This window comes from Pristiophorus japonicus, chromosome 25, assembly GCF_044704955.1.
Source record: "Pristiophorus japonicus isolate sPriJap1 chromosome 25, sPriJap1.hap1, whole genome shotgun sequence".
Lineage (NCBI taxonomy): Eukaryota > Metazoa > Chordata > Chondrichthyes > Pristiophoridae > Pristiophorus > Pristiophorus japonicus.
Genome location: NC_092001.1, coordinates 1,904,806 through 1,930,621, shown reverse-complemented (window position 1 = coordinate 1,930,621; position 25,816 = coordinate 1,904,806).

Here is a 25,816-nt window from a genome sequence, read left to right as displayed (position 1 = left end):
TTCTTTCCACACATCATTGACACATAGTTCCATACCTCATTCCACACATCATTCCATAACATTCCACATAACGTGACACAAATCAATCCACACATCATTCCACACATCATTCGACACATCATTACACACATCATTCAATACATCATTCCACACATCATTCCACACATTATTCCAAACATCATTCCACACATCATTCCACACAACATTCCACACATCATTCCATAACATTCCACAGATCATTACACACATCCATTCACGCATCATTCCACACATCATTCCACATATCATTCCACACATCATGCCACACATCATTCCATATCTCATTCCACACATCATTCCACAACATTCCACACATTATTACACACGTCAATCCACACATCAAGCCACACATCATTCCACACATCATTCCAAACATCATTCCACAACGCATTCCACACATCATTGCGTAATATTCCACACATCATGATGCACATCAATCCACACATCATTCCAAACAACATTCCAAATATCATCCACTCCTCATTCCACATATCATTCCACGCATCATTCCACATCTCATTCCACACCTCGTTCCACACGTCATTCCACACATCCTTCCACACATCATTCCACACAGCATTCCTCACCTCATTCCACACTTCATTCCACACATCATTCCACACATCATTCCACGCATCATTCCACATCTTATTCCACACATCATTCCACACATCATTCCATACATTATTCCACACGGCATTCAAAACATGATTGCACACCTCATTCCACACATCATTCCACACAACATTGCACACATCATTCCAAACAGCATTCCACATATCATTCCACACCTCATTCCACATATCATTCCACGCATCATTCCACATCTCAATCCACACATCATTCCGCACATCAATCCACAACTCATTCCACACATCATTGCCGACGTCATTCCATACTTCATTCCATACATCATTCCACACAGCATTCCACACAGCATTCCACACATCATTGCACACAACATTCCACACATCATTCCACACCTCATTCCACACATCATTACACATCTCATTCCACACATCATTCCACACATGTTTCCACAAATTATTCAACACATCATTACACACCTCATTCTACACATCATTGCACACATCATTCCACACCTCATTCCACACATCATTCCACACATCATTGCACACATCATTCCACACCTCATTCCAGAACTCATTCCACAAATCTTTCCACACATCATTCCACACATCATTCCACACATCATTGACACATCATTACACACATCAATCCACACATCAATCCACACATCATTCAACACATCATTCCACGCATCATTCCACACAACATTCCACACATCATTCCAGATATCATTCGATACATCATTCCACACATCATTCAATTCATCATTCCACACATCATTCCGCACATCATTCCACATATCATTCAATACATCATTCCACATATCATTCCACACATCATGCCATTCCTCATTACATACTTCATTCCACACATCATTCCATAACATTCCACACATCATTACACACGTCAATCTACACATCATGCCACACATCATTCCACACATCATTCCAAACATAATTCCAAACCTCATTCCACACATCATTCAATAACATTCCACACATCATGACGCACATCAATCCACACATCATTCCAAGCAACATTCAAAATATCATCCACTCCTCATTCCACATATCATTCCACGCATCATTCCACATCTCAGTCCACACCTCGTTCCAAACATCATTCCACACATCTTTCCACTCTTCATTCCACACATCATTCCTCACCTTATTCTACAAATCATTCCACACATCATTCAATACATAATTCCACTTATCATTCCACACATTATTCCACGCATCATTCCACATCTCATTCCACACGTCATTCCACACATCATTCCACAGCTCATTTCACACCTCGTTCCATACATCATTAAACATATCTTTCCACGCAACATTCCACACATTATTCCACATATCATTCCACACATCATTCCACACATCTTTCCACACTCATTCCATGCATCATTCCACACCTCATTCCACAACTCATTCCACACATCATTCCACACATCATTCAACACATTATTCCACACTTCATTCTATACATCATTCCAAACATTATTCCACACCTCATTCCACACATCATTCCACAATTCATTCCGCACCTCATTGCACAACTCATTCAACACATTATTCCACACATAATTCCAAACATCATTCCACACCTCATTCCTCATAGCATTCCACGCATCATTCCACACAGCATTCCACGCATCATTCCACACAACATTCCAAACATCATTCCACACATTATTCCACACATCATTCCATATATCATTCGACACATCATTGCACACATCATTCCACACTACATTCCACACATCATTCCTCACTTCATTCCACACATCATTCAATACATCACTCCACATATCATTCCACACATCAATACACTCAACATTCCAAACCTCATTCCATACAGCATGCCATACATCATTGCACACTTCATTCCATTCGTCAATCCACACCTCATTCCACACATCATTCAACACATCATTCCACACAGCATTCCAAATATCATTCCACACCTCATCCACATCTCATTCCACACATCATTCCACACATCATTCCACACCTCATTCGACACATCATGCCACACTTCATTCCACACATCATTCCTCATCTCATTCCACACATCATTCCACACATCATTGCAGACATCATTCCACACACCATTCAAAATATCATTCCACACCTCATTCCACACATCATTCCACGCATCATTCCACATCTCATTCCACACATCATTTCACACATCAATCCACACCTTCTTCCACACATCATTCCGCAGGATATTCCATTCATCATTCCACACATCATTCCATACAGCATTACAGACATAATTCCACACAGCATTCCACACATCTTTGCACACATCATTCCACATCTCATGCCACACATCATTCCACACATCTTTCCACAAATCATACAACACATCATTCCACCATCATTCTACACCTCATTCTACACATCATTGACACATCATTCCGCTCCTCATTCCACGCATCATTCAATAACATTCCACACATCATTATACACATCAATCCACACATCATTCCACACATCATTCCACACATCATTCCAAACATCATTCCACACATCATTCCACACATTATTGACACATCGTTCCATACATCATTCCACAACATTCCACACGTGATTACACACCTCAATCCACACATCATGCCGCACATCATTCCACACATCATTCCAAACATCAATCCACACAACATTCCACACATCATTCCATAACATTCCACACATCATTACACACATCCATTCACGCATCATTCCACACATCATTCCACATATCATTCCACACATCATGCCACACATCATTCCATATCTCATTCCACACATCATTCCACAACATTCCACACATCATTCGACACATCATTGCACACATCATTCAATACATCATTCCACACATCATTCCACACATTATTCCAAACATCATTCCACACATCATTCCACACAACATTCCACACATCATTCCATAACATTCCACACATCATTACACACATCCATTCACGCATCATTCCACACATCATTCCACATATCATTCCACACATCATGCCACACATCATTCCATATCTCATTCCACACATCATTCCACAACATTCCACACATCATTACACACGTCAATCCACACATCAAGCCACACATCTTTCCACACATCATTCCAAACATCATTCCACAACGCATTCCACACATCATTGCATAATATTCCACACATCATGATGCACATCAATCCACACATCATTCCAAACAACATTCCAAATATCATCCACTCCTCATTCCACATATCATTCCATGCATCATTCCACATCTCATTCCACACCTCGTTCCACACGTCATTCCACACATCATTCCACACATAATTCCACACCTCATTCCACACTTCATTCCACACATCATTCCAAACCTCATTCCACAACTCATTCCAAACATCATTCCACACATCATTCCACATTTAATTCCACAACTCATTCAAACATGATTACACACATCAATCCACACATCATTCCACACATCATTCCACACATCATTCCAAACATCATTCCACACATCATTCCATACATTATTACACACATCATTCCACACATCATTCCAGAACATTCCACACGTGATTACACACCTCAATCCACACATCATGCCGCACATCATTCCACGCATCATTCCAAACAGCATTCCACACCTCATTCCACACATCATTCCATAACATTCCACACATCATTACACACATCAATCCACACATCATTACAAACAACATTCCAAATATCATCCAATCCTCATTCCACATGTCATTCCACGCATCATTCCACATATCATTCCACAACTCGTTCCCACATCATTCCACTCATCTTTCCACACTTCATTCCAAACATCATTCCTCACCTCATTCCACACATTATTCCACACATCATTCAATACATCATTCCACATATCATTCCACACATCATTCCACGCATCATTCCACATCTCATTCCACACGTCATTCCACACATCATTCCACAGCTCATTTTACACCTCGTTCCACACATCATTAAACACATCTTTCCACACAACATTCCACACATCATTTCACACATCATTCCACACATCATTCCACACATTATTCCGCAGGTAATTCCACACACCATTCCACATTTCATTTAACGCGTCATTCCACACATCATTCCACACTTCATTCCACAAATCAAACCACACAGCTTTCCACACATCATTCCACACATCATTCCAAACCTCATTCCACATCTCATTCCACACCTAATTCCACAAAACATTCCACACCTCATTCCACAACTCATTCCACACATCATTGCACACATTATTTCACACGTCATTCCACACTACATTCACAACCTCATTCCACACATAATTCCAAACATCATTACATACATCATTACATACATCATTCCACACATCATTCCACACATCATTCCACACCTCATTCCAAACATCATTCCACACATCATTCCACACCTCATTCCACAACTCATTCACACATCATTCCACTCCTCATTCCAAACCTCATTCCACAGATAATTCCACACATCATTCCACACAGCATTCCACACATCATTCCACAGCTCATTCAACACATCATTCCAAATCATTCATCACATCATTCCACACATCAATCCCCACATCATTCCACACATCAGTACATACCTAATTCCATCCCTCATTCCACACATCATTCCACACATCATTGGACACATCATTCCACACATCATTCCAAACATCAATCCATACCTCATTTAACAGATCATTCCACTCATCATTCCACACATCATTCCCAACATCATTCCACACATTATTCCACACATAATTCCAGATATCATTCGACACATCATTGCACACATCATTCCAAACTACATTCCACACATCATTCCTCAGTTCATTCCGCACATCATTCAATACATCATTCCCCTTATCATTCCACATCTCATTCCACTCAACATTCCACACCTCATTCCATGCAGCATGCCACACATCATTGCACATATCATTCCACACATCAATCCATACCTCATTCCACACATCATTCATCACAATATTCCACACAGCACTCCAAATATAATTCCACACCTCATTCCACAACTCATTCCACACATCATTCCACAAAACATTCCACACATCTTTGCACACATCATTCCACACATCATTCCACACCACATTCCGCACCTCATTCCACACATAATTCCAAACATGATTACATACATCATTCCACACATCATTCCACACATCATGCCACACATCATTCCACACATCATTCCACATCTCATTCCACACTTCATTCCACACATCTTTCCACACAACATTCCATACCTCATTCCACACATCATTCCATAACATTCCACACATCATTACACACATCAATCCACACGTCATTCAACACGTCATTCCACACATTATTCCAAACATCATTCCACTCATCATTCCGCACGTTATTCCACACATCATTCCACACATCATACCAAACTTCTTTCCACACATCATTGACACATAGTTCCATACCTCATTCCACACATCATTCCATAACATTCCACATAACGTGACACAAATCAATCCACACATCATTCCACACATCATTCGACACATCATTACACACATCATTCAATACATCATTCCACACATCATTCCACACATTATTCCAAACATCATTCCACACATCATTCCACACAACATTCCACACATCATTCCATAACATTCCACAGATCATTACACACATCCATTCACGCATCATTCCACACATCATTCCACATATCATTCCACACATCATGCCACACATCATTCCATATCTCATTCCACACATCATTCCACAACATTCCACACATTATTACACACGTCAATCCACACATCAAGCCACACATCATTCCACACATCATTCCAAACATCATTCCACAACGCATTCCACACATCATTGCGTAATATTCCACACATCATGATGCACATCAATCCACACATCATTCCAAACAACATTCCAAATATCATCCACTCCTCATTCCACATATCATTCCACGCATCATTCCACATCTCATTCCACACCTCGTTCCACACGTCATTCCACACATCCTTCCACACATCATTCCACACAGCATTCCTCACCTCATTCCACACTTCATTCCACACATCATTCCACACATCATTCCACGCATCATTCCACATCTTATTCCACACATCATTCCACACATCATTCCATACATTATTCCACACGGCATTCAAAACATGATTGCACACCTCATTCCACACATCATTCCACACAACATTGCACACATCATTCCAAACAGCATTCCACATATCATTCCACACCTCATTCCACATATCATTCCACGCATCATTCCACATCTCAATCCACACATCATTCCGCACATCAATCCACAACTCATTCCACACATCATTGCCGACGTCATTCCATACTTCATTCCATACATCATTCCACACAGCATTCCACACAGCATTCCACACATCATTGCACACAACATTCCACACATCATTCCACACCTCATTCCACACATCATTACACATCTCATTCCACACATCATTCCACACATGTTTCCACAAATTATTCAACACATCATTACACACCTCATTCTACACATCATTGCACACATCATTCCACACCTCATTCCACACATCATTCCACACATCATTGCACACATCATTCCACACCTCATTCCAGAACTCATTCCACAAATCTTTCCACACATCATTCCACACATCATTCCACACATCATTGACACATCATTACACACATCAATCCACACATCAATCCACACATCATTCAACACATCATTCCACGCATCATTCCACACAACATTCCACACATCATTCCAGATATCATTCGATACATCATTCCACACATCATTCAATTCATCATTCCACACATCATTCCGCACATCATTCCACATATCATTCAATACATCATTCCACATATCATTCCACACATCATGCCATTCCTCATTACATACTTCATTCCACACATCATTCCATAACATTCCACACATCATTACACACGTCAATCTACACATCATGCCACACATCATTCCACACATCATTCCAAACATAATTCCAAACCTCATTCCACACATCATTCAATAACATTCCACACATCATGACGCACATCAATCCACACATCATTCCAAGCAACATTCAAAATATCATCCACTCCTCATTCCACATATCATTCCACGCATCATTCCACATCTCAGTCCACACCTCGTTCCAAACATCATTCCACACATCTTTCCACTCTTCATTCCACACATCATTCCTCACCTTATTCTACAAATCATTCCACACATCATTCAATACATAATTCCACTTATCATTCCACACATTATTCCACGCATCATTCCACATCTCATTCCACACGTCATTCCACACATCATTCCACAGCTCATTTCACACCTCGTTCCATACATCATTAAACATATCTTTCCACGCAACATTCCACACATTATTCCACATATCATTCCACACATCATTCCACACATCTTTCCACACTCATTCCATGCATCATTCCACACCTCATTCCACAACTCATTCCACACATCATTCCACACATCATTCAACACATTATTCCACACTTCATTCTATACATCATTCCAAACATTATTCCACACCTCATTCCACACATCATTCCACAATTCATTCCGCACCTCATTGCACAACTCATTCAACACATTATTCCACACATAATTCCAAACATCATTCCACACCTCATTCCACATAGCATTCCACGCATCATTCCACACAGAATTCCACGCATCATTCCACACAACATTCCAAACATCATTCCACACATTATTCCACACATCATTCCATATATCATTCGACACATCATTGCACACATCATTCCACACTACATTCCACACATCATTCCTCACTTCATTCCACACATCATTCAATACATCACTCCACATATCATTCCACACATCAATACACTCAACATTCCAAACCTCATTCCATACAGCATGCCATACATCATTGCACACTTCATTCCATTCGTCAATCCACACCTCATTCCACACATCATTCAACACATCATTCCACACAGCATTCCAAATATCATTCCACACCTCATCCACATCTCATTCCACACATCATTCCACACATCATTCCACACCTCATTCGACACATCATGCCACACTTCATTCCACACATCATTCCTCATCTCATTCCACACATCATTCCACACATCATTGCAGACATCATTCCACACACCATTCAAAATATCATTCCACACCTCATTCCACATATCATTCCACGCATCATTCCACATCTCATTCCACACATCATTTCACACATCAATCCACACCTTCTTCCACACATCATTCCGCAGGTCATTCCATTCATCATTCCACACATCATTCCATACAGCATTACAGACATAATTCCACACAGCATTCCACACATCTTTGCACACATCATTCCACATCTCATGCCACACATCATTCCACACATCTTTCCACAAATCATACAACACATCATTCCACCATCATTCTACACCTCATTCTACACATCATTGACACATCATTCCGCTCCTCATTCCACGCATCATTCAATAACATTCCACACATCATTATACACATCAATCCACACATCATTCCACACATCATTCCACACATCATTCCAAACATCATTCCACACATCATTCCACACATTATTGACACATCGTTCCATACATCATTCCACAACATTCCACACGTGATTACACACCTCAATCCACACATCATGCCGCACATCATTCCACACATCATTCCAAACATCAATCCACACCTCATTCCACACATCATTCCATAACTTTCCACACATCATTACGCACATCAATCCACACATCATTCCAAACAACATTCCAAATATCATCCACGCATCATTCCACATCGCATTCCACAACTCTTTCCCACATCATTCCACACATCTTTCCACACTTCATTCCAAACATCATTCCTCACCTCATTGCACACATTATTCCACACATCATTCAATACATCATACCACATATCATTCCACACATCATTCCAAGCATCATTCCACATCTCATTCCACACGTCATTTCACACATTATTCCGCAGCTCATTTCACACCTCGTTCCACACATTATTAAACACAGCTTTTCACACAACATTCCAAACATCATTCCACACATCATTCCACAGGTAATTCCAAACACCATTCCACATTTCATTTAACGCGTCATTACACACATCATTCCACACATCATTCCACACATCAAACCACACAGCATTTCACACATCATTCCACACATCATTCCAAACCTCATTCCAAATCTCATTCCACACCTCATTCCACATATGATTCCATGCATCATTCCACACATCATTCCACACATCATTCCACACATCATTCCAATCCTCATTCCAAAGTTCATTCCACACCTAATTCCAAAAAACATTCCACACCTCATTCCACAACTCATTCCACACATCATTGCACACATTATTTCACACGTCATTCCACACACCATTCAGCACCTCATTCCGCACATAATTCCAAACATCATTACATACATCATTCCAAACATCATTCCACAACGCATTCCACACATCATTGCGTAATATTCCACACATCATGATGCACATCAATCCACACATCATTCCAAACAACATTCCAAATATCATCCACTCCTCATTCCACATATCATTCCACGCATCATTCCACATCTCATTCCACACCTCGTTCCACACGTCATTCCACACATCCTTCCACACATCATTCCACACAGCATTCCTCACCTCATTCCACACTTCATTCCACACATCATTCCACACATCATTCCACGCATCATTCCACATCTTATTCCACACATCATTCCACACATCATTCCATACATTATTCCACACGGCATTCAAAACATGATTGCACACCTCATTCCACACATCATTCCACACAACATTGCACACATCATTCCAAACAGCATTCCACATATCATTCCACACCTCATTCCACATATCATTCCACGCATCATTCCACATCTCAATCCACACATCATTCCGCACATCAATCCACAACTCATTCCACACATCATTGCCGACGTCATTCCATACTTCATTCCATACATCATTCCACACAGCATTCCACACAGCATTCCACACATCATTGCACACAACATTCCACACATCATTCCACACCTCATTCCACACATCATTACACATCTCATTCCACACATCATTCCACAAATGTTTCCTCAAATTATTCAACACATCATTACACACCTCATTCTACACATCATTGCACACATCATTCCACACCTCATTCCACACATCATTCCACACATCATTGCACACATCATTCCACACCTCATTCCAGAACTCATTCCACAAATCTTTCCACACATCATTCCACACATCATTCCACACATCATTGACACATCATTACACACATCAATCCACACATCAATCCACACATCATTCAACACATCATTCCACGCATCATTCCACACAACATTCCACACATCATTCCAGATATCATTCGATACATCATTCCACACATCATTCAATTCATCATTCCACACATCATTCCGCACATCATTCCACATATCATTCAATACATCATTCCACATATCATTCCACACATCATGCCATTCCTCATTACATACTTCATTCCACACATCATTCCATAACATTCCACACATCATTACACACGTCAATCTACACATCATGCCACACATCATTCCACACATCATTCCAAACATAATTCCAAACCTCATTCCACACATCATTCAATAACATTCCACACATCATGACGCACATCAATCCACACATCATTCCAAGCAACATTCAAAATATCATCCACTCCTCATTCCACATATCATTCCACGCATCATTCCACATCTCAGTCCACACCTCGTTCCAAACATCATTCCACACATCTTTCCACTCTTCATTCCACACATCATTCCTCACCTTATTCTACAAATCATTCCACACATCATTCAATACATAATTCCACTTATCATTCCACACATTATTCCACGCATCATTCCACATCTCATTCCACACGTCATTCCACACATCATTCCACAGCTCATTTCATACCTCGTTCCATACATCATTAAACATATCTTTCCACGCAACATTCCACACATTATTCCACATATCATTCCACACATCATTCCACACATCTTTCCACACTCATTCCATGCATCATTCCACACCTCATTCCACAACTCATTCCACACATCATTCCACACATCATTCAACACATTATTCCACACTTCATTCTATACATCATTCCAAACATTATTCCACACCTCATTCCACACATCATTCCACAATTCATTCCGCACCTCATTGCACAACTCATTCAACACATTATTCCACACATAATTCCAAACATCATTCCACACCTCATTCCACATAGCATTCCACGCATCATTCCACACAGCATTCCACGCATCATTCCACACAACATTCCAAACATCATTCCACACATTATTCCACACATCATTCCATATATCATTCGACACATCATTGCACACATCATTCCACACTACATTCCACACATCATTCCTCACTTCATTCCACACATCATTCAATACATCACTCCACATATCATTCCACACATCAATACACTCAACATTCCAAACCTCATTCCATACAGCATGCCATACATCATTGCACACTTCATTCCATTCGTCAATCCACACCTCATTCCACACATCATTCAACACATCATTCCACACAGCATTCCAAATATCATTCCACACCTCATCCACATCTCATTCCACACATCATTCCACACATCATTCCACACCTCATTCGACACATCATGCCACACTTCATTCCACACATCATTCCTCATCTCATTCCACACATCATTCCACACATCATTGCAGACATCATTCCACACACCATTCAAAATATCATTCCACACCTCATTCCACATATCATTCCACGCATCATTCCACATCTCATTCCACACATCATTTCACACATCAATCCACACCTTCTTCCACACATCATTCCGCAGGTCATTCCATTCATCATTCCACACATCATTCCATACAGCATTACAGACATAATTCCACACAGCATTCCACACATCTTTGCACACATCATTCCATATCTCATGCCACACATCATTACACACATCTTTCCACAAATCATACAACACATCATTCCACCATCATTCTACACCTCATTCTACACATCATTGACACATCATTCCGCTCCTCATTCCACGCATCATTCAATAACATTCCACACATCATTATACACATCAATCCACACATCATTCCACACATCATTCCACACATCATTCCAAACATCATTCCACACATCATTCCACACATTATTGACACATCGTTCCATACATCATTCCACAACATTCCACACGTGATTACACACCTCAATCCACACATCATGCCGCACATCATTCCACACATCATTCCAAACATCAATCCACACCTCATTCCACACATCATTCCATAACTTTCCACACATCATTACGCACATCAATCCACACATCATTCCAAACAACATTCCAAATATCATCCACGCATCATTCCACATCGCATTCCACAACTCTTTCCCACATCATTCCACACATCTTTCCACACTTCATTCCAAACATCATTCCTCACCTCATTGCACACATTATTCCACACATCATTCAATACATCATACCACATATCATTCCACACATCATTCCAAGCATCATTCCACATCTCATTCCACACGTCATTTCACACATTATTCCGCAGCTCATTTCACACCTCGTTCCACACATTATTAAACACAGCTTTTCACACAACATTCCAAACATCATTCCACACATCATTCCACAGGTAATTCCACACACCATTCCACATTTCATTTAACGCGTCATTACACACATCATTCCACACATCATTCCACACATCAAACCACACAGCATTTCACACATCATTCCACACATCATTCCAAACCTCATTCCAAATCTCATTCCACACCTCATTCCACATATGATTCCATGCATCATTCCACACATCATTCCACACATCATTCCACACATCATTCCAATCCTCATTCCAAAGTTCATTCCACACCTAATTCCAAAAAACATTCCACACCTCATTCCACAACTCATTCCACACATCATTGCACACATTATTTCACACGTCATTCCACACACCATTCAGCACCTCATTCCGCACATAATTCCAAACATCATTACATACATCATTCCATACATCATTCCACACATCATTCCACACATAATTCCACAACTCATTCACACATCATTCCACTCCTCATTCCAAACCTCATTTCACAGATCATTCCACACAGCATTCCACACTTAATTCCACAACTCATTCAACACATCATTCCAAATCATTCATCACATCATTCCACACATCAATCCCCACATCATTCCACACATCAGTACATACCTCATTCCATCCCTCATTCCACACATCATTCCACACATCATTGCACACATCATTCCACACATCATTCCAATCATCAATCTATACCTAATTTAACAGTTCATTCCATGCATCATTCCACACATCATTCAAAACATCATTCCACACATTATTCCACACATCATTCCAGATATCATTCGACACATCATTGCACACATCATTCCAAACTTCATTCCACACATCATTCCTCACTTCATACCGCACATGATTCAATATATCATTCCCCGTATCATTCCACATATCATTCCACTCAACATTCCACACCTCATTCCATGCAGCATGCAACACATCATTGCACATATCATTCCACACATCAATCCACACCTCATTCCACACATCATTCATCACATTATTCCACACAGCATTCCAAATATAATTCCACACCTCATTATACACATCATTCCAAACATCATTCCAAACCTCTTTCCAAAGATCATTCCACACCTTATTGCACATAACATTCCACACCTCATTCCACAACTCATTCCACACATCATTCCACAAAACATTCCACACATCTTTGCACACATCATTCCACACATCATACCACACCACATTCCGCACCTCATTCCACATATAATTCCAAACATGATTACATACATCATTCCACACATCATTCCACACATCATTCCACACATCATTCCACACATCATTCCACATCTCATTCCGAACATCATTCCATACATCTTTCCACAAAACATTCCAGACCTCATTCCACACATCATTCCATAACATTCCACACATCATTACACACATCAATCCACACATCATTCAACACATCATTCCACACATTATTCCAAACATCATTCCACTCATCATTCCACACGTTATTCCACACATCATTCCACACATCATACCAAACTTCTTTCCACACATCATTGACACATCGTTCCATACCTCATTCCACACATCATTCCATAACATTCCACACAACATGACACAAATCAATCCACACATCATTCCACACATCATTCGACACATCATTACACACATCATTCAATACATCATTCCACACATCATTCCACACATTATTCCAAACATCATTCCACACAACATTCCACACAACATTCCACACATCATTCCATAACATTCCACACATCATTACACACATCCATTCACGCATCATTCCACACATCATTCCACATATCATTCCACACATCATGCCACATATCATTCCACATCTCATTCCACACATCATTCCATAACATTCCACACATCATTACACACGTCAATCCACACATCAAGCCACACATCATTCCACACATCATTCCAAACATCATTCCACACCGCATTCCACACATCATTGCATAATATTCCACACATCATTACGCACATCAATCCACACATCATTCCAAACAACATTCCAAATATCATCCACTCCTCATTCCACATATCATTCCACGCATCATTCCACATCTCATTCCACACCTCGTTCCACACGTCATTCCACACATCCTTCCACACATCATTCCACACATCATTCCTCACCTCATTCCACACTTCATTCCACACATCATTCAACACATCATTCCACATATCATTCCACACATCATTCCACGCATCATTCCACATCTCATTACACACATCATTCCAACTTCATTGCACACATTATTCCACACGGCATTCAACACTTGATTGCACACCTCATTCCACACATCATTCCACACAACATTGCACACATCATTACAAACAGCATTCCACATATCATTCCACACCTCATTCCACATATGATTCCACGCATCATTCCCCATCTCAATCCACACATCATTCCACACATCAATCCACACCTCATTCCACACATCATTCCGCACGTCATTCCATACTTCATTCCATACATCATTCCACACAGCATTCCACACATAATTCCACACCTCATTCCACACATCATTACACATCTCATTCCACACATCATTCCACACCTCATTCTACACATCATTGCACACATCATTCCACACCTCATTCCACACATCATTCCACACATCATTCCACACATCATTCCACACCGCATTCCAGAACTCATTCCACAAATCTTTCCACACATCATTCCATACATCATTCCACACATCATTGACACATCATTACACACATCAATCCACACATCATTCCACACTTCATTCAACACATCATTCCACACATCATTCCACACATCATTCCACACATCATTCCAGATAACATTCGACACATCATTCCACACCTCATTCAATTCATCATTCCACACATCATTCCACACATCATTCCGCACATCATTCCACACAGCATTCAATACATCATTCCATATATCTTCCACACACCATTCAAAATATCATTCCACACCTCATTCCACATATCATTCCACGCATCATTCCACATCAAATTCCACACATCATTTCACACATCAATCCACACCTTCTTCCACACATCATTCCGCACGTCATTCCATACATCATTCTATACACCATTCCATACAGCATTACAGACATAATTCCGCACAGCATTCCACACATCATTGCACACATCATTCCACATTTCATTCCACACATCATTCGACACTTCTTTCCACAAATCATACAACACATCATTCCACACATCATTCTACACCTCATTCAACACATCATTCCACACATCATTGCACACCTCATTTCAGAACTCATTCCACACATCAATCCACAAATCATTTCAAACATCATTCCACACATCATTCACACATCATTCCACACCTCAATCCACTCATCATTCCACACAACATTCTACAGATCATTCCACACATAATTCCAGATATCATTCCACACATCATTCCACACATCATTCCATTACATTCCGTACATCATGCCACACATCATTCCACACATCATTCCACACATCATTCCACACAGCATTCCACTCATCATTCCACACATCATTCCAAACCTCATTCCACATATCATTCCACAGCTCATTCCACATATGATTCCACGCTTCATTCCACACATCATTCCACAAATCATTCCAAACCTCATTCTAAATATCAGTCCACACATCATTCCACAAAACATTCCACACATCATTGCACACAGCTTTCCACACATCATTACACACCACATTCAGCACCTCATTCCACACATAATACAAAACATCATTACATACATCATTCCACACATCATTCCACACATCATTCCACTCATCTTTCAACACATCATTCCACACATCATTCTACACATCATTCCAAACATCATTCACAACCTCATTTCAAACATCATTCCAAACATCATTCCACACCTCATTGCACAACTCATTCACACATCATTACACACATCAATCCACACAACATTCCACACATCATTCCAGACACCATTCCAAACATCATTCCACATATCATTCCACAAATTATTACACGCATCATTCCACACATCATTCCACACAACATACCACACATCATTCCACACCTCATTCCACACATCATTCCATAACATTCCACACATCATTACATACCTCAATTCACACATCATGCCGCACATCATTCCACACATCATTCCTAACATCATTCCACACCTCCTTCCACATATCATTCCATAACATTCCACACATCATTACACACATCAATCCACACATCATTCCAAACAACATTCCAAATATCATCCACTCCTCATTCCACATGTCATTCCACGTATCATTCCACATCTCATGCTACAACTCGTTCCCACATCATTCCACATATCATTCCAAACTTAATTCCAAACATCATTCCTCACCTCATTCCACACATCATTCCACACATCATTCAATATATTATTCCACACATCATTCTACACATCATTCCACACATCATTCCACACAGCATTCCTCACATCATTCCACACATAATTCCAAACATCATTACATACATCATTCCACACCTCGTTCCACACATCATTCCATATCATTCCACACATCATTACACACATCAATCCACACTTCATTCCACACATCAATCCACACTTCATTCCAAACATCATTCCACACATCATTCTACACATTATTACACACATCATTCCACACACCTTTCCACACATCATTGACACATTATTCCATACCTCATTCCACACAACATTCCATAAGATTCCACATATCATTACACAGATCAATCCTCACATGATTCCAAACATCATTCCACACGTCATTCCACAAATCTTACGAATATCATTCCAAACCTCATTCCACGCATCATTCCATAACATTCCACACACCATTACACACGTCCATCCACACATCATTCAAAAAACATTCCAAATATCATCCACTCCTCATTCGACATTTCATTCCACGCATCATTCCACATTTCAATCCACAGCTCGTTCCACACATCATTCCACACATCTTTCCACACTTCATTCCACAAATCATTCCTCACCTCATTCGACACATCATTCCACACATCATTCAATACATCATTCCAAACCTCATTCCACAACTCATTCCAAACATCATTCCACACATCATTCCACACTTCATTCCACAACTCATTCACACATGATAACACACATCAATCCACACATCATTCCACACATCATTCCACACATCATTCCAAACATCATTCCACACATCATTCCAGATTTCATTCCACAGCTCGTTCCACACATCATTCCACCCATCTTTCCACACCTCATTCCATACATCATTCCAAACCTCATTCCACAACTCATTCCAAACATCATTCCACACTTCATTCCACACCTCATTCCACAACTCATTCACACATGATAACACACATCAATCCACACATCATTCCACACATCATTCCACACATCATTCCAAACATCATTCCACACATCGTTCCATACATTATTACACACATCATTCCACACAACATTCCACACATCATGCCTCACATCATTCAATACCTCATTCCACACATCATTCTACAACATTCCACACATCAGTACACACATTATTACACACGTCATTCCACACATCATTCCACACATCATGCCACACATCATTCCATACCTCATTCCACACATCATTCCACAACATTCCACACATCATTACACACCTCAATCCATACATCCTGCCGCAAATCATTCCAAACCTCATTCTAAATATCATTCCACACATCATTCCACAAAACATTCCACACATAATTGCACACAGCTTTCCACACATCATTCCACACCACATTCAGCACCTCATTCCACACATAATACAAAACATCATTACATACATCATTCCACACATCATTCCACACATCATTCCACTCATCTTTCAACACATCATTCCACACATCATTCTACACATCATTCCAAACATCATTCACAACCTCATTTCAAACATCATTCCAAACATCATTCCACACCTAATTCCACAACTAATTCACACATCATTACACACATCAATCCACACAACATTCCACACATCATTCCAGACACCATTCCAAACATCATTCCATAAATCATTCCACAAATTATTACACACATCATTCCACACATCATTCCACACAACATACCACACATCATTCCACACCTCATTCCACACATCATTCCATAACATTCCACACATCATTACACATCTTAATTCACACATCATGCCGCACATCATTCCACACATCATTCCTAACATCATTCCACACCTCCTTCCACATATCATTCCATAACATTCCACACATCATTACACACATCAATCCACACATCATTCCAAAAAACATTCCAAATATCATCCACTCCTCATTCCACATATCATTCCACGTATCATTCCACATCTCATTCCACAACTCGTTCCCACATCATTCCACATATCATTCCAAACTTCATTCCAAACATCATTCCTCACCTCATTCCACACATCATTCCACACATCATTCAATATATTATTCCACACATCATTCCACACATCATTCCACAGATCATTCCACACAGCATTCCACATTACATTTAACGCCTCATTCCACACATCATTCCACACATCATTCCACACAGCATTCCACACATCATTCCACAAATAATTCCAAACATCATTACATTCATCATTCCACACGTCGTTCCACACATCATTCCATAACATTCCACACATCATTACACACATCAATCCACACTTCATTCCACACATCAATCCACACTTCATTCCAAACATCATTCCACACATCATTCCACACATTATTACACACATCATTCCACACACCTTTCCACACATCATTGACACATCATTCCATACCTCATTCCACACAACATTCCATAACATTCCACATATCATTACACAGATCAATCCTGACATCATTCCAAATATCATTCCACACGTCATTCCACAAATCTTTCGAATATCATTCCAAACCTCATTCCACGCATCATTCCATAACATTCCACACACCATTACACACGTCCATCCACACATCATTCAAAAAACATTCCAAATATAATCCACTCCTCATTCGACATTCCATTCCACGCATCATTCCACATTTCATTCCACAGCTCGTTCCACACATCCTTCCACACATCTTTCCACACTTCATTCCACAAATCATTCCTCATCTCATTCGACACATCATTCCACACATCATTCAATACATCATTCCACATATCATTCCACACATCATTCCACATTTCATTCCACAATTCATTCACACATGATAACACACATCAATCCACACATCATTCCACACATCATTCCACACATCATTCCAAACATCATTCCACACATCGTTCCATACATTATTACACACATCATTCCACACATCATTCCACACATCATGCCTCACATCATTCCATACCTCATTCCACACATCATTCTACAACATTCCACACATCATTACACACATCAATCCACACATCATTCCACACATCATTCCACACATCATTCCAAACATTATTCCACACATCATTCCATACATTATTACACACGTCATTCCACACATCATTCCACACATCATGCCACACATCATTCCATACCTCATTCCACACATCATTCCAAAACATTCCACATATCATTACACACCTCAATCCATACATCCTGCCGCACATCATTCCGCACCTCATTCCACACTTCATTCCATAACATTCCACACATCATTACACACATCAATCCACACATCATTCCAAACAACATTCCAAATATCATCCACTTCTAATTCCACATGTCATTCCACGCATCATCCCACATCATTCCACACATTATTCCACACATCATTCAATACATCATTCCTCATATCATTCCACACATCATTCCACGCATCATTCCACATCTCATTCCACACGTCAATCCACGCATCATTCCACAGCTCATTTCACACCTCGTTTCACACATCATTAAACACATCTTTCCACACGACATTCCACACATCATTTCACACATCATTCCACACATCATTCCACACACCATTCCACACGTAATTCCACACACCGTTCCACATTTCATTTAACGCGTCATTCCACACAGCATTCCACACATCATTCCACACATCATTCCAAACCTCATTCCACATCTCATTCCACACCTCATTCTACATATGATTCCATGCATCATTCCACACATCATTCCACACATCATTCCAGACATCATTCCAAACCTCATTCCAAAGATCATTCCACACCTAATTCCACAAAACATTCTACACCTCATTCCACAACTCATTCCACACATCATTCCACAAAACATTCCACACATCATTGCACACATTATTTCACACGTAATTCCACGCGACATTTAGCACCTCATTCCACACATAATTCCAAACATCATTACATACATAATTCCATACATCATTCCACACATCATTCCACACATCATTCCACACCTCATTCCAAACATCATTCACACATCATTCCAGTCCTCATTCCAAACCTCATTCCACACATAATTCCACACATCATTCCACACAGAATTCCACACATCATTCCACAACTCATTCAAAACATCATTCCAAAACATTCATCTCATCATTCCACACATCAATCCCCACATCATTCCACACATCAGTACATACCTCATTCCATCCCTCATTCCACACATCATTCCACACATCATTGCACACATCATTCCACACATCATTCCAAACATCAATCCATACCTCATTCCACAGAACATTCCACGCATCATTCCACACATCATTCCCAATATCATTCCACACATTATTCCACACATCATTCCAGATGTCATTCGACACATCATTGCACACATCATTCCAAACTTCATTCCACACAGCATTCCTCACCTCATTCCGCACATCATTCATTACATCATTCCCCGTATCATTCCACACAGCATTCCACTCAACATTCCACACCTCATTCCATACAGCATGACACACATCATTGCACATATCATTCCACAGATCAATCCACACCTCATTCCACACATCATTCATCACATCATTCCACACAGCATTCCAAATATAATTCCACACCTCATTCCACAAATCATTCCAAACATCATTTCAAACTTCTTTCCAAAGGTCATTCCACACCTCATTCCACATAACATTCCACACCTCATTCCACAACTCATTCCACACATCATTCCACGTAACATTCCACACATCTTTGCACACATCATTCCACACATCATTCCACACCACATTCCACACCTAATTACGCACATAATTCCAAACATGATTACATACATCATTCCACACATCATTCCACACATCATTCCACACATCATTCCACACCTCATTCCAAACAACATTCCACATCTCATTCCACAACTCATTCCACACATCATTCCACATATCATTCAAAACATCTTTCCACACTTCGTTCTACACATCATTCCAAACTTCATTCCACACAACATTCCTCATCTCATTCGACACATCATTCAATACATCATTCCACATATCATTCCACACATTATTCCACTCAACATTCCACACCTCATTCCATACAGCATGCCACACATCATTGCAGACATCATTCAACACATCAATCCACACCTCACTCCACACAACATTCAACACATCATTCCGCACAGCATTCCCAATAACATTCCACACCTCATTCCTCATCTCATTCCACACATCATTCCACACATCATTCCATACCACATTCCACACATCATTGCACACAACATTCCACACATCTATCCACACCTCATTCCACACGTCATTCCACACATCATTGCACACATCATTCCACACAGCATTCAAAATATCATTCCACACCTCATTCCACATATCATTCCACGCATCATTCCACATCTCATTCCACACATCATTCCACACATCAATCCACACCTTCTTCCAAACATCATTCCGCATGTCATTCCATAGATCAATCCACACATCATTCCATAACGTATTCCACACATTATTCCACACAGCATTCCACACATCATTGCACACAACATGCCACACATCATTCCACACATCATTACACAAATCAATCCACACCTCATTCCACACATCATTCCAGATATCATTCGACACATTATCACACACATCATTCAATACATAATTACACACATCATTCCACACAACATTCCACACATCATTCCATAACATTCCACACATCATTACACACATCCATTCACACATCATTCCACACATCATTACACACATCATTCAATACATCATTTCACACATCATTCCACACATTATTCCAATCATCATTCCACACATCATTCCACAAAACATTCCACACATATTTCCACACATCATTCCACACCTCATTCCACTCATCATTCCATAACATTACACACATCATTACACAAGTCAATCCACACATCAAGCCACACATCATTCCACACATTATTCCAAACATCATTCCACACCGCATTCCACTAATCATTGCATAACATTCCACACATCATTCCTCATATGATTCCACACATCTTCCCACACATCATTCCACACATCATTCCGCACATCATTCCACTCCTCATTCGACACCTCATTGCACACATTATTCCACACATCATTCCACACAGCATTCCACACATCATTCCAAACATCATTCCACACATCATTCCATACATTATTACACACATCATTCCACACATCATTCCACACATCATGCCACACATCATTCCACACCTCATACGACACATAATTCCAAACCTCATTCCACAACTTATTCCAAACTTCATTCCACACATCATTCCACACCTCATTCCACAACTCATTCACACATTATTACACACATCAAATCACACATCATTCCACACATCATTCCACACATCATTCCAAACATCATTCCACACATCATTCCATTCATTATTACACACATCATTCCACACATCATTCCACACATCATGCCACACATCATTCCACACCTCATTCCACACATCATTCCACAACATGCCACACATCATTACACACCTCAATCCACACATCATGCCGCACATCATTCCACACATCATTCCAAACATCATTCCACACCTCATTACACACATCATTCCATAACATTCCACACATCATTACACACATCAATCCAAACATCATTCCAAACAACATTCCAAATATCATCCACTTATCATTCCACATGACATTCCACTCATCATTCCACATCTCATTCCACACCTCGTTCCCACATCATTCCACACATCTTTCCACACTTCATTCCAAACATCATTCCTCACCTCATTCCACACATTATTCCACACATCATTCAATACATCATTCCACATATCATTCCACACATCATTCCACGCATCATTCCACAACGCATTCCACACGTCATTGCACACATCATTCCACAGCTCATTTCACACCTTGTTCCACACATCATTAAACACATCATTCCACACATCATTCCACACATCATTCCACAGGTAATTCCACACACCATTCCACATTTCATTTAACGCGTCATTCCATACATCATTCCACACATCATTCCACACAGCATTCCACACACCAATCCACACAGCATTCCTTACATCATTCCACACATCATCACAAACCTCATTTCACATCGCATTCCACACCTCATTCAACATATGATTCCATGCATCGCGCCACACATCATTGCACACATAATTCCACACATCATTCCAAACCTCATTCCAAAGATCTTTCCACACCTAATGCCACAAAGCATTCTACACCTCATTCCACAACTCATTCCACACATCATTCCACAAAACATTCCACACAACATTGCACACATTATTTCACACGTCATTCCACACGACATTCAGCACCTCATTCCACACATAATTCCAAACATCATTACATACATAATTCCACACATCATTCCACACATCATTCCACACATCATTCCACACCTCATTCCAAACCTCATTCCACACATCATTGCACACATCATTCCACACATCTTTCCACATACCATTCCAAACATCAATCCTTACCTCATTCCACAGAACATTCCACGCATCATTCCACACATCATTACCAACATCATTCGACACATTATTCCACACATCATTCCAGATGTCATTCGACACATCATTGCAAACTTAATTCCAAACTTCATTGCACACATCATTCCTCACCTCATTCCACACATCATTCAATACATCATTCCCCGTATCATTCCACACATCATTCCACTCAACATTCCACACCTCATTCCATACAGCATGACACACATCATTGCACATATAATTCCACACATCAATCCACACCTCATTCCACACATCATTCATCACATCATCCCACACAGCATTCCAAATAGAATTCCACACCTCATTCCACACATCGTTCCAAACATCATTCCAAACCTCTTTCCAAAGATCATTCCACATCTCATTCCACAGAACATTCCACACCTCATTCCACAACTCATTCCACACATCATTCCACAAAAGATTCCACACATCTTTGCACACATCATTCCACACATCATTCCACACCACGTTCCGGACATCATTCCACACATAATTCGAAACATAATTACATACATCATTCCACACATCATTCCAC